This window comes from Castor canadensis, chromosome 11 (genome assembly GCF_047511655.1).
Source record: "Castor canadensis chromosome 11, mCasCan1.hap1v2, whole genome shotgun sequence".
NCBI classification, from domain to species: Eukaryota; Metazoa; Chordata; class Mammalia; order Rodentia; family Castoridae; genus Castor; species Castor canadensis.
This window is the reverse complement of record NC_133396.1, coordinates 115,444,043-115,459,422: the sequence shown is the minus strand read 5'-3', so window position 1 is coordinate 115,459,422 and position 15,380 is coordinate 115,444,043.

The window sequence follows — 15,380 nt, the reverse complement described above, 5'->3', positions numbered from 1 at the left end:
TGACTCAGATTACCAGAGAAGTAATTTCAATTTGAAAAATGACGAAGCCAAGACTTTTCCCTACTGTGTCTCCTTAATTAGGTCTTTGACATTTTAAATTAGGTCTTTGATATTTTGGTCTTTAATATATTGAGTTTGGTCTTTGACATTTTGTCTTCATATTATTACTGCTTGGGTGTACTCTCCACCCTGCTGCCTCATTTATCTTGCCAAAACCAGATCCCTCACATTTTGATATCAAAATAGCATTGGCTTTTCTTGTCTATCAGGACAAATTTTTACACCTTAAAATGATTTTAACATGTTTCAGTACGAAATTTACAGCTTCCTTTCTGAATATTGCAAGACATACACACTGCATCCTCACCCCCCCAGCAGTTTTCTCATCTCTGGAGGTACTTATGTTCTTTGGCAGTAATAATCTAATTCTTTACATATGATATTTCCTCTGGCACTCTGGTGATGATTATGATGGGAATAACAAGCATTAACCAAGAAACTTCCCTTTTTTTCGGTGGTAGTGGTACCAGAGTTTAAACTCAGGGCCTTGCATTTGTTAGGCAGATGTTCTACCACTTGATCCACACCCCAACCCTTTTTATCTTTTCAGAACTATAATTACAAGTTTGAACCACCATACTCAGCCCATTTGTTAAGATTGGGTCTTTATAACTTTTCACCTGAGCTGGTCTCAAAACATAATCCCCCCAATCTCCATCTCCTGAGTAGCTGAGATTACAGTTATGAGCCAATACACCCAGTCTTGTAAACTCTTTTTTTCCTTATGAATGTCCAGCCTCACAGAAATGAAAACACAGGTTATATGGAATATTCTAAAAGAGTGATTGGAGGGTTTTTCCTACAAAAGTCATAAAAAGACTGTCACTTTGGAGAGCATGCTAAAAATCAGAAGACAAGAAACACCATTTTGATGTATTACTGATGCAAATGATCTTTGATCTTCAGAACACTACTTGCCTTCTGTGGGGCTTGCTTCTGCCATTTTTCTATCTGTGAAATGAAAGAGTCCCATTTTTGGATGGTTTTACTTCATTTATTACTACCCTTTTCCCTAAGCAAAACTGGCAAAATAATGAGGCAATGAGTTTGGAGCAGGTATCCAATGCGACGTGTTGTGTACTTGCGTTCAAAACAACAGGTCTGCCTGTTTTACTCTGCAAACCCAATCCTTGCACTTTTCAATGAGCAAGCATATGAGAGGCCAGAAGAATTGAATTAGTAGAGATGGCAACTCTTGGAAGGCATGGACAAACTCTTCCCCTACATCTTTCTGTTCCTGCAATGTGGATAGTTCCTTTCTCAACACATGTTGATGGTATCTAGCCGTAAGTAGCAGAAGCTGCAGAGAAAAGGAGAAATCAGCTGTTACCCATCACATGAATCTGGGAAGCATTTTCTCCCTGACCTCTTGCAAAACTCTATGAGAATCCATTAGAATTTTCTTCTTGGCTATGGTAACCAACATGGCATTATGAAGCCATACTGAATGCAAGAAGATGCTTTCCGTGAAAAAGGTTCTGTTTCTTCCTTGAGTTACAGAAACTGTATTGGAATTATTAAAAGACTGAATGTCAGCTAAATTTTACTGAGCCCAAGCTATTTGTCAGGCTCTATTCTAAGCACATGCATTGGTTTATGTAGTTCTTATCATAGCCTTATTGAGTTATATACTGTTATTAATTCATTCTAATGAAAAGTACATGGCATAGACCACCCACTAGTGAGTGGCAGAGCTAGAATTTTAACTCAGACAGTTTGACTCCAAGTTTTCCTCTTCAGAATTAAAGAAGACAAAGTGAACTAAATTCAGCAAAGTGACCTTCTCAGACCCTCTGTCTAAGTACATAGAAAAACTGTCACTTTTTTTCTAAAAGACCAGAAATCAAGCAACCAGAAATCAAGAGCTGCTTTATTGTCTTATAAATCTGTCTAGGCATACAAAACTAGCTGTTTTGTTGAATTTTCCATGTGTACTTATCTCAGGGAATGGGATCCTCTTAGTAGGTCCTCGGTCTGCAGAGTCTAATGCTGTGAGCTGAAATTTCTCCAAGAGAACAGAAATGCTGTCATGATTATCACATACACTGGTACCATTTTTAGCCATTTGGAATTAAACATCAAGCTAAACAAATCTTCTTTCTGCCTTCTCAACAGAAAAATCTCTTTATAACAAATAGAATTTGACATATGACAAACCAGAGTGGAAACGAACAGGAGAAAAATGAGAATGATGAAAAGCATAAACACATAATCTAAAATCTGCCAGTTTCTCTTCCTTGACCTGATAGATGTGGAAGAGTGCATTTATAACTAAGTAATTATCAAGTACTCATGCAGTCAGCAAGTATAATTTTATGTAGACTACAATTTAACTTGTTTAAATGATTAGTCAAAATGATGATGCTGCCCAGAGTAACTACACACTAACAGAGAATAACTGAAAAGCCAAGGAAGTTTATAAAATGGAGAAATACAAAAACTATGTCGTGTAAAATAGAAGAGTCCTACCCCACTGTCATAGCACTGTCATAGCTTTTTTACCAATGTAGCTAAAGTTACCATGATGTAGACTTTGGACATATTCAGTAGAATTATTATATAAAATTTGAGTAATTCCAATGAAGAAATGTGTTTTTGTTTACAGTATTTTATATCAGCTTCATATCATTTCTATGTAGTAAAAAAATATATAAATGATGAGTCTTAACTTCAATTGCTTTGGATAAAAGGTAAAAGTCTAATTTTTTTTGTTGCTGTTATTTGTTGTCTTTTGAGACAGGGTGTCACTGTGTAACCTAGGCTGGTCTAAGCTTGAGGTCCTCATGCTCTAACCTCTAGAAAGCTACTTCCTCACAACAGCCATAATCAATATATTGGTTTTCTACTTGATATTTTTTCAAAAAATTCTGGAAAAAATATATGAAACATAAAAGCAACTAGATTATGCAGAAATGCCATGTTTTCAATCACGGTATTAAATAATGATTTAAGGTCTAGTTTTAACTGAGCTCCCACTGCTCAGGGGGCAGGGGGGAGAAATGACCCAAACAATGTGTGTACATATGAATAAATGAGTAAAGAAAAAAACATGTGGCATAATATTAGATGAGCAGTTTCATTCAGGTTGAATAAGGCACATGACAGAGACAGGTTTCACGCACTTTATTAAGTAAACATGTTAATTAGTTATTCCTATTTAACAACATAAGCTCAAAACTGAGGAATTCAAGGGAGGCTTAGATGGATGTGTATGACTCAGGATGCAGTCAGGAAGCTGGGCAGGGTCAAGATGATTGGAAGACAACTGACCACGAAGACATTCTATTCATATGAGTTATAGTTATGTTGTTTATGATGTTTGAAATTAAACCTGAGAAACATACATCTTACAAATATTTCTTTTTTTTTGTAGTACTGGACTTGAACTCAGGGCTTGAACCTTGAGCCACTCCACAAGCCCAATTTTTTGTGATAGAGTTTTTCGAGATAGGATCTGGCAAACTATTTGCCCAGACTGGCTTCAAACTGCGATCCTCCTGATCTCTGCCTCCTGAGTAGCTAGGATTACAGGCATGAGCCTCTGGTGCCTGCCCCCAAACATTCCCTTATTGATTTATACTTTAAAATAATAAATCCATCATATATCTACAGAGATAAAAATTATATTTTTGCAAAAATAACTGTATTTCTTTTAAAACAAACAAAAAAGATTAGTGTAGAGTGGCATTATTTTACATTTTTGCAAATCTCAGGGCTCTGCTCAATAGGGGATAGGTTCTAATATCTGCTTTGGCTAAGATGTCCCATTTCATGTAGCCTCAGGAAAACTTCACTTAGAACTCCAGGTGCAGACTTAGCAAGTCATGGGGCATGCTTCCTGCCATCCCTATGACTGGAGTTGCTGCTGTGTTTCTTGTGTAGAGAGTGGGTCTGGAGACAGAGGCCATATCAGAGATGATAAATTCTGAGCAAAGAGCATAGTCATATATATGGAGACACATAGATAGATTAAAAGAACATAGATAAAGTAAATAGGATTTGGTCATTGGAAATGAGAGTTACCCAGATGACACTTTTTTCAATGCTGGAGATTTAACCCAGGAACTTGTACGTATTAAGCAAGTGCTGTAACACTGAGTTATACCTCTAGCCCCAGAATGATTCATATTTTCCCATTTTAAATATTACAATAGACAAAGATGTTTCATTACCAGAGAATAAGAACATTAAAAATAACATCATTTGAATTTAATGGACTCTCTAGGATTGATTCGACTACAGCCTTGGGTACAGCTCCCTGGAAGCAGAGCATGAAACATGTATTCTATTTATGTGACTTATTGGAGGAGTGGTCCCAGAAAGAAAAAGATAAGGGAAACAAAATGGGAAATGGGAGAAAATATTAGCAAGTATGTAGTCTCAGGTAGAAACATACTTTACTCTTACCTCATGGGGAGCCCTGGAGCACAAGTTGCACCACAGAGCTTGTACTACTTTGTAGGAAGGTCACACTTTAGTATGCCAACGTCAGCCAGATTTGGCCAAGGTCTGAGGAATGAAGCCTCTGGGACCAAGTTTGCTTCATTCAGCTGAGGGTATCTATGCAGGGAACAGAGTGACTGTGAGTTGCTATCAGTTTAATATGGGGAAGATAAATAATATCTTTTCCTTGCCCACCATTAGGGTCAAGGCTGAGACCCCTATATTAAAAAAAACCAGAGTAATGAGAGAAAAAATCATAATAAGTTAACTTAAGTTTTATGTGACTTGGAAGCCTTCTGAAAGTTCCAAAGACCCAGGGAAAACTATATATTTTTATGCATGGGTTTAATGAAGAAATGGGCAGTTATATAGAAGTATGACTGGACAAAAAAGGAACACGTCTTAATGGTGATAAACTGGGGAAACTTTGTAAGGCCTACCTGCTCAGACACTTCTGGCTTCTCCTTGAAACAGTCTTTCATGGAATGAAGGTATATGGCAAGAGAGCTGTCACATTAGTCTTTCAGAGAGAAGGTCAAACCTTTTTTATTTTTGAGGTTTTCTCAATTCCATTCAGCTTAAAAGTATGCCAAAGTGCCTTATTTTGGGTAGCATTCCCCATCATAGCTAACTGGGTACCTGAGAACGAGTGTGATGGCTTGTAATAGAATTCAAAAGCATCTACTCCAACTGTATAATATTAATTTGGAATTGTTTCTTAAGAAAGCAAAATAAAAACACCATAAAAGTCTCCAATTGTCAAATGGCAGAGAGGCCAATCTTTTCCCAGAGAAGTTTAAGTCAGACTAGTTATTAACCTGACCAGATGTTGACTCCTTAAAACAAGCAAGGGGCATGATAGGGGTTCCACCAACAAATGGAGATGAGTTTCTTTTATCCTTGGAGGGACCAGAGAGTTCACAGTACTGCAACACTAGGGGAGACAGTTGTCTATCAAAGTACAAATCCACACTGACTGCTCTCTGAGGGAGTCATGCTATCTCAGAAGACCCAGTCTTGGTTACTCTTCTGCTTTGGACTTTTGACCAGGCTCACAATATATAATCTCATGCCTATATAACCAAGATTTCATACATCTAGGACTGTGTGTTGTGTCATGTTCTTACCTTGCTCCTTAAGACTGAGCATCTTGATGCATCACTAAAACAAATGTAACTTCACAATGATAAATGAAATATTTAATCAAATTTCCTGGGGAAGAACTGTGCATCAAAAATCACACAGACAAAATCTAACCAGGACCTATCAGCTATCTCCATGTTTCCTCTACTTGCCATGATATTTCCACTTACTTCTTGCCCTGGAAATTCACCTCCATTCAGTCTCTACAGATCTGGATCCATTCTGCTTTATTTGGGAGATGAGGCATAACTGAGAAGCAGGTAACTTAGGGCATATCTTTGAAGGACTTATCTTGCTCTGACCCCTCCTTGACCATATCTCTTTGCTTTCTGTCTGCTATGAGGTGAACAGCTTCCTCTGCCACATGCTCTGACCTTTATGATTGTTCTGCCCAAGTGTATGGGGCCAAGTGATCACGGACTAAACCCTCTGAAACTGCAAGGAAAATAAATCCTTCTTCTCTTGAGTTGTTTCTATCAAGTATTTGGCCACAGCAAAACAAAAGTAATTAATACAATAACTCAGTGAGAACCTAATAAATAATCATGGCTGTGTGAAGAAGGAGAAGGCACCTTAGACCTAGGATGGAAGACACAAACTCTGGTCCTGGCTTCTCCATATGTTTTGTTCATAAATCATTTACTCTTAGTAAGCCCCAACTTTTCACCTGAAAAAAGTTAATATGATAATTTCTGTAAGATAATATAACTGAATATATTTTATAAAGCATAGCATTTGGTTAAACTGTTAAACTGAAAACTGTCACCCAATAAATGATTGTTTTCTGAAGACTTCATACTGTTGTTACCACATTTTACTTGAACATGGTGGCACTTGCCTATAATCTAGCAAGCTGTGAGGCTGAGGCAGGACAATTATGAGTTTGAGTTCAGTCTGAGCTACGTAATGAGAACCTGTCACAAAAAAGACATTATGCCTATTTTTCATAAAGTACACAAAGATTTATTTTATGAAACTGTAGAAGGCAGAATAATGAGTGAAAACCATAGGAAAATTGTTTTGGGTGTAAAAATTACAAAAGATTGCAGGAACAAGAGTAATCCACTGATAGATGGTAAGGACCAAGTAGGGAAGAGAGCTGCATTGATTGATTGTAAACCATGTCCCAGACCACTTCAGCACACTGCTCTCTGATGGGACCACTTGTCATATGACTATAAAAAAACCTGCCTTTGGCAATTTTGCTACCAAACCAGACCTGTTTTGCATGCATGTGTACACACACATACACACACCAGTATGTTAATCATTGCAACAAGGAGTTTTACAAAAGAGCATTTATTCACAAGACAAGAGAGACAATCTCATATCTTCCTAAGAATAAGGCTTAGGGGTATTTATGGGATAAATCAGAATGGTCTGAGATGGGGAAAGGTGATCACAGATAAGAAAAAGTGAAGTAATCAGTGGTCTGCCTATGAGCAACCAAACTTCATTGGACATATGTTCAAGAAATGGTGCCATTAGCATGCTCTGATGGTGGAATTTTGGCTTTCTGATGTGAAAAGATCTCTCATTTGTCACTTGCACAGACCCAAGTGAAAAGTCAGTGCTTTCAACTGGTTTGAGTGATTTCCAAGTCCCTAAAAATCAGCTTAGTCAACCATAACTACGACCCATACATCAGAAGTGATTCTATAGCAAAGCTAACTTGAGTGTATTGCTAGCCATATGACCTCTAAATGTGGCAATAAAAGCAAGAAAATAAAACAAGTGATGCTAAAGTGTCCTTTTAGGTTTTTCCTAGGTTTCATTTTTACTTTCCACTCCATGCTTTGAGTAGGACCTGAAGATAGAGCCTGGTGATTTTATTACTTTTCCTCCTCATGGAGCTGGTGACAATCTGACACAATGATTCTTAAACTTTCTACAGAGCTTTTTGATAGTGTAATAAAACTATGGCCCACTTCCTAGGAAACTTTACCTTCATATATGCACATGTGAAGTTTTTCATAGATTTTTAAAATTTTCCCATTGACTTCCTAATGTACCACGGTTCTAGAACTAATTTGCCTAGTGCCTTTACCTGGGAATTGAGCAGACAATTTACCTACACAATCTTTAGACTACAAAGGAAACAAAGATCTCACAAAAATACTCAGCACTGTCCACCATATGCACTCAAATATCCAGGGAAACAGTTGAAATCAGGTTACAAGTAGATTGTTATTCCTAAAAGAAGAATGACCACTGAGAAATATGAGAAATTCATTCCTCACAACCTTAGCTTTGAAAAAAAAACAAAACAGATGAGCATATAAATGGGGGTAATTGTGTCCCCTATTTTAATGTATAGCTACTAGAATTGATACTATAAATATTTTCTTTCCAGAATATTGATAAATAGCTGAGTTCATGGAGAGACCCAATTCCCTTAAAACAGATTGGTTTTCACTGCCTTATTTCACTTTTCCTTCTCTGCTCTCATGTCCTACTTTCCCTTGTGGCAGAATGCTGAATCACGGTATGCACATGCACACAGGAGGGACTTATGGTCAGGAGGCTTTAATGACCATTGTGTGCCCAAGTCATTTAGTTCTGTGGTTAAAATCTGACATTTTCACTTATTTCCAACCTGAGGCCATGTGCTTGCCTTCCTCTCCTCATCAGTGCAGAGCCACAGTTTTCAAAAGATCCTGTTTCTTTGATTTTTATTTTGTGGTTTCAAAGGTAGGAAAGAATTCCACCTAGTTTGAAATTACAGCTAACTGCAGCAGGTAAAGAATGTTACTGTGTGTGCCTTGGTCCACTAGAGCCAAGGATAATACAAAGAACCAGCCTAAGACATTAAAATGTCTGCACCAATTATGGCCATTGTGTTTGGGTTCAGTTCTCATTAGTGAGCAATCCTTGTTGATGTGTGTGGGCTTGTGTCCCAAGTGAGACAATCAAGCCAGTTGAATGGGTTGACACTGGCAGATGGTGGCGGTGGGGGGCAGGCTGGGAATCTGAGATCAGATTCTGAGACTGAGTTCTAAATTTCATGGAGCAACTGCCTCCTCTGATTCTCAGTTCATGCACCTCCATTAAGGAGAAAGCTTGGATGGGGCAGACAGTTAAGAAACAGAGCAGATTAACACATTTCCTTTTGTCTGTGAGTCCATGAATCTCAAATCCCTAGTGCTGAGTCCTGGGTCCTGAGACTCATGGACTAGACTGAGTACATTCAAATGAGCCTCCACGCTCCTATTCCTCCTTCTTTCCCTGGGAATAAAACTGTTGATTACAATCTGCTCTTCACACCAGAGGCCCCAGCCTTCTTGTTCCAATAATTCCCTCTCTTCCTCTTTCTTCCTTCTCCTCCTTCCTTTCCCTCTTCCTTTTTTCTTCCTTTCTCTGTTGGAAGACTGGTATGAGTATTTTAGAATCAAGAAGGTTAGAAGCCAAGGCAAACTGTGGTTGGAAGCTGAAATTATAGCAAATAAGCAATGAAGGTGAATACAACGTCCCCACACACATTCTACAAATATTCCCGCCCTGGAGCAGGTCCTCGTCACCTCACACCTTGATTATTGCCATAGTTCCCACCTCACATTCCAACTCCAGTCTCTCCTCCCAGGACTCCATTCTGCCCACACAAGCCAAATGAATGCTTTGAATATATTGTTGTCATCATGTCATTTTCCTGTCAAAGTAACCTGGGCTCCCATCACCTACAGATCAAATCTGAACTCTGCAGCATGCCCGTCTGGACTTTACACAAGCTTGCTTCAATCATGTAGCCAAACTTACCTCTGGATGTTTCTCAACGAGAACATACATCATTCACTCTCCTGATAGCTTGTCCATTCCTCTTCATCCATTCTTCACAGCATACCTTACGTAGATTCCTCATCTAGTTTAAATCTTTCCACATAATGTAATAATTATTATTTTATTCTTTCATTTTAATGTACCTGGTCTCTTCCAGTTGCTGAAATGCAAGTTAATCGGGGTAAAACCTTCTGCTGCTGCCCCTTTCCTATGGTGGGAAATTGTCTAAAACTTAGATAGAAACTAAAACCATATTAGCACAACAGCTAGCCAAGCATGGTGGTACATACCTATAATCCCAGGCGTGTGGGAATGTGTGAGACAGAGGTAGGAGTATCTAAGTTTCAGGCAAAAAAATTACCTTATAAAATACAGGCTCTAATCCCAGATATCCTGGAGGTGGAGGCAGGAAGATTCAGTCAGAGTCTAGCTCTGAGCAAAAGTGTGAGATCCTACCTAACAAATAAACTAAAACAAAATGGGCGAGGGCTATGGCTCAAGCAGTAGAGCCAGTACTGCCAAAACAGACAAACATTTACAGAGCTAACATTTATAGAGCATTACCAAAAACAGTTAAAAGTACATTATTTAAATATAATTTCCAAATATGCATTACTTGTTAGGTCTTTCTTACGGATTATGAAATAGCTAAGTTCTATCTGTCATTTTGGAGAGACAAGAGCTGTTTGTCTGTTTGGAGAGACAACCTGTGTTACAGTCTAAGAGCTTACAAAATAGTGGTTCTTAAAGATTTTTGAGGCTTATGGACTCCTTAAAGATAAAGCCTCTGTAACTTTTATACATGCATATAATTTCTGTGACATGGCTCTGTTAGACCCAATATATGAGTCTGCAGTGTCCATGAACCCCCTATAAGATTTCCTATAACAAATGTGATGTGCTAAGAAGTTCAAATAAAAGTTTCTGCAGCATCCTCTAAAACCAACTCCCTTTACAGCAGCAAGTAGAAGAGTGTGTATATGTGTATATGTGTTTGTGGGCCCTCACATCTCCATAAACACATAACAAGTCTACCTCAGTTCTATTCTTATGCCTATTATAGAAATGCTCACTCATGAGGTGTGCAGACTCAGGGGATTTACTATTGTCCCTATTTGATCAATGAGAAGGTTAAATTCAGAGAGTCATTTGATCTACCAAAGATAACACAGCCTACTTAGTTCTCTGCCGTTTTGCTATACCTAGTTGAAAATCAGCTCTATGGGAAAACCAGAACTACCACAGGTAGGTAATAGAAGCAAGGCAAAGTTGAAAGCAAAGACTTTGGAATGTGATGTTAAAGCCCATTAATGATAAGTAGTAACGATGGTGTTTTAACAATCATTCCAGATGCCTGACCTTCATACTTTCACCTGCAAGTGAAGTCTGTCAGTATCTGTGGCCCATACAGGATGGCAAAAGTGCCTTTGAGAATGTGTAATGGCTGTTGTGATACCCTTATGTGCTAAGTAAGTCCATAAATGTCAATGTGACTTTTGATGTAAATAGGCCTTCAGGTCAGAAATCACCTGGTTTGTTCCATGTATGCATTCTGGGGTAGTAAAGCATATTTAACTACAGGAAAAAAAAGGAATATCACCAGTCTTTTATTTATAGCTCACTTCTGGCCTTTCAAAGGCTCTGTTTCCAGAACCCCTTGCATTTTCTGCCCCATGAATTCTTAATGAGTTCCAGTTGAAAGTGCTACAGTTCCACATTATGGATGAGAGAGAGAGAGAGAGAGAGAGAGAGAGAGAGAGATTGAGAGAAATCTGAAAAATTTGTTTCCCCTAACTACCAGGACTTCAAGACGATATCACCTACCCTTTTTCCTCTTTCTTGGCAAATGTTGGCAAATATGTTAGTAGTTGGACAGGCCTGCTATGTTTTTAAATCCTTTTAATCCTCTTTATAGTAACAGAAACATCTGAGACTGAGCTTTGAAGACTCTAGAGTGCAGAACACCTGCAGCTTGGTGCTTTGTGTTAACAAACACCCAGTGTGAGCTTAGCACAGTTGGGCAGGCAAGGAGCTGGCCTTAGAATCCTCATGCAGTAATGAGGGCCTCCCTTCCCCTCTGACCTCGCCTTCGCCAGCTTAAACCTGCTCTGGTAAATGGTACCCCTGCCCTCTGACCCTCCCCAAATGGCTCAATGAATCACATAAGGGCTCATAAAAATGATTTGCTGGTATGTCAGGAGGCAGAGAAAACTGAGTTGATTCTAGTTTGAGCATCGCTCAAATCGCTGACAAACTGTCCTTCCTTTGATTCAATTGCTAGAAAAGTTGATCGTCCACAATCAAAGCCAACATTCAAGACATCTTGAAATCAAGAAGAAAGGGACATTATGTTCCCTCCTCTTTATTCTTTCCCTCAAATAATGAAACAAAACTAGCATACACAATATCTTTAATACCAATTGAAATCGATTCTTACATTATAAGATGTTTATCTCTCTTAAAATAGAGATCACATTCCCCCCTACCATTTATACTTAAATTCTATCATATTACTTTCTCTACTAGTAATCTCAAATGGGTAAAACAAAACAAAAAAAAACTTTATTTCACATCAAACCACATCTAAATTGAAAAATTCTTACTTGTATAAGAATGAACACATATAAACATGAAAAATATTAGTTAAAATGGCAAAACACTCTATCAGGTTAAATATATGAGCAAATTTTTTGTTATAAAACTACAATGACTATGAGAAATTTCTTAACTTTGAATGCTGGCGGATTATTCTCTCATTAGTTGAAAACAAAAAGACACACGTTACTGAGAATCCAAGAATACCCAGTGTCTCAAGTTTCCTTGCAAAAGAAAAAAAAGTAGACAGGTATGGTAGAACATACTTGTAATCCTAGCATTTAAAAGGTTCAAACAGAAGGATTGGAATTTCAAGGACAGCCTGGTCTACATAGCAAGACACTATCTCAAAAACACTCTGAACAAATAGAAAAGAATATTTGTCTTGGATTTTTCTCCATTTGTTTATGATATCTGGACTGCCATGAGTCTATCAGGTTTCTGTGGCCAAATCCAAACATAGACATGAATACTGAATGTCCTCCCTTTCAAATGGAACATACAATGGTACCTATACCTAAAACTCATTCCTTCAACTAAAAATTTTAAAAATCCATCTTCCCTTTGAGTTACTTCCATGCCTTCTACAGCCACCACCCAGCACACCTGCAAAGTGCACAGATGCTACAGTTAGGTTGCAGTACTTTTTTCAAAATAAATTATTGAAAAAATTAAAATATTCACTTTGGTAAGCTTGAACAAGTGAACATCCCCATGCAGTCAGACTTGTTGCTTCTTTGATGGTTGACTGACTTGCCAATCCAAGAAAAGAAGCAGACAGACACAGAGAATGCAATAAGCCTGTTCATGCTGGTATCCAGTGCTTCCAGAACTGTAATACTCCTGTCGGTATAAACGCTGTTTTTCTGAGCCATATAGCCATTTTCCAATTTAGTGTTTTACATAACAAAGGACAAGATTTGTATGAATACTGAGAATCATGGGCAATTCCTGAATTCAAGCAAAATATTTCATTGAACTTAAAATAATTCTATGTCTTAGTATTTTTATTCTAAGGATGATAAAATGACCAGATTTATTTTCATATCTTTTTCCTTCTGATGACCACCTACCTCCTCAGGTGGTGATGGATGAGATGACCAATATAATAAATTAAGAGGAGTATTTGTTTGACAAGAAACTATAATTTAGAGTTTAAGCCATGCAATATAACTAACTGTGAACTTAAATATGTTACATAAATTCCAATCACTGACTGCTACATGTATAAAAGTATATGGGATTGGGTGAGATTTTATCTAAAGTATTTTTGAGGTCTAGGATTGTATTATTTGATAAAATTTAAATTTAATTGAAAAAATATGAAAATAAACAATTACCACTTTGAATATGGATACAATAAAGATCATAGACATAATACTTATCTACTTTTCCATGCAAGAATATATATATATATTTATATGTATAGTTATACCTTTATCATATTAAGAAAAATTGAAGTGACTTGCTTTGATTTATATGATCCCACAAGATAAAAAGTGAAATTTTCAAAACAAAAATTTACGTGATATGATTTAGAAATAATAACATCAAGGAAAGGCATACTCAGATATAACAAAAATAGATAATCTTACCTAATGCAATCCAGAACAATCTGTTAGATGGAGGAAGGAGTTAACACTGTTTCATTGCTTAGAAACTCTTGCACCCAAATGTGTGAGCTTTCTGGGAAATAAGGCAGATGATAAGATGGAAAGATCCCTAAGCATTTGCTGTAGGGATGTAGAAATTAATTTTATCAAAGACAGAAGAGGGATACCGAAGGTTTTTTCCTAATACATACAAGTGTAAGTAAAAATGCAGAACTATTTTTAATTTTTACACCTCATCCTGCAAAATGCTTGGAAATCATTTGATACTTTCTTTGCTGGGCATCTCACCTGTAAGATGATAATAGTCAGGAATGGTATTTTTCAGAATGACTTCAGTGTGTAACAAATGCTACTAAAATTCAGGGTGCCCTATAAAGTTATATTCAGAACAAATGAAAATAACACAGCCTTAATACTAGGGGTATATGTTATATCATTAGAAAATAACAAAAGGTAGAATTTATTTTACTTTTGTTCTATTTTCTATTAATGAGGATTTCTTCAAATTGAATAGACATTCACATCACTATGATTAAAAAGACTGGATAAGGAAAAGTTTTGTCTTGCAGATATTCTTCTGTCAGTATAGAACTGACATAAACTGGAAAAAGAAAGACAGCCTGGAACCAAAAAAGGATTACTGTAAAATCAAAAAAAAATTCCTAGCTGTAAATATATATATATGTTGTTAAACACAAAATAAGTGTTGGATATTGATTTTTTATGTAATTAATACACACATATGCACACCTGATGGCAGTCCAATACTCTGTGATTTGGAAAAGTCCCATGGAAGCTCTTGTTACTTGGTCCTGCAGGGGCTTTGTTAACAGTAGAAGTTCACCTCAGTATAAGAGATCGGGAGAGTTTATACTCCAGGATATCCCACGAGTGATATTGGTGAAAGGCTGTCCCCAGGCCCATGACATGGGCCTTAAGCTCCATGAGTATAGGCAGCAAGGGCTCTGGCAGCCTGAGTCAGCCCTCCAGCAAAGAAATGGTTACTGGCTGGCAGGAGGAAAGCACATTTGTGGCCAGCGTGCAGGGAAATGAGAAGGGACCTGATGGAGGTGGACCAGGTACGGAGAGCTGCTGCTGCACTCATTCAAAGGAGACCTTCACTCTTGTGTGCCTGTGCCCTGTTTTTTCAGTGTTCTCACCAATCAATTAAAAGACTATACAGAAAACAGACATCAAATCTGTAGATGACTCAAAGTCAGGTTAACAAAATAAAATTTGAAAGAGATAAATATAAAGCCACTCAACACACACTCAGCCTCAAAAAATCACCCAGATAGGTATTACACTAGGGAGAGGCGGATTAGCAGCAATTTATGTGGAAAACTCAAAGGCCTTATGGTTGACAAGTTCAATATGAGTCAAGCATGTCATAACTGGAAAACACACTGGACCTCACACAGAGACACAGTTGAGGAACTAATGCTGCTCAACCCAAGTGAGGCAGGAATTAGGAGAAAGAGTGTGGAAAGGAATTGTGTTTACTCCACATTACTCTGGAGGGAAAAACTTAAGAATAAAGAGTGGAAATAATAGGAAGACAGATCCTGGCTTAGAATCTTCTAATCATTAATGCTGGATAATATGTCTTATGAGGGTTTGAACCCCCAGTTCTTGGAGTTGAGGCTGAATGAAACACAGGGATGTTGTGGAGGAAATTTTTATTTGAAGTAAGGGAGAGAGGGAGTTTGGACTGAAGACCTCACATCCGCTTTCAGCTCAGTTATTCCTTGA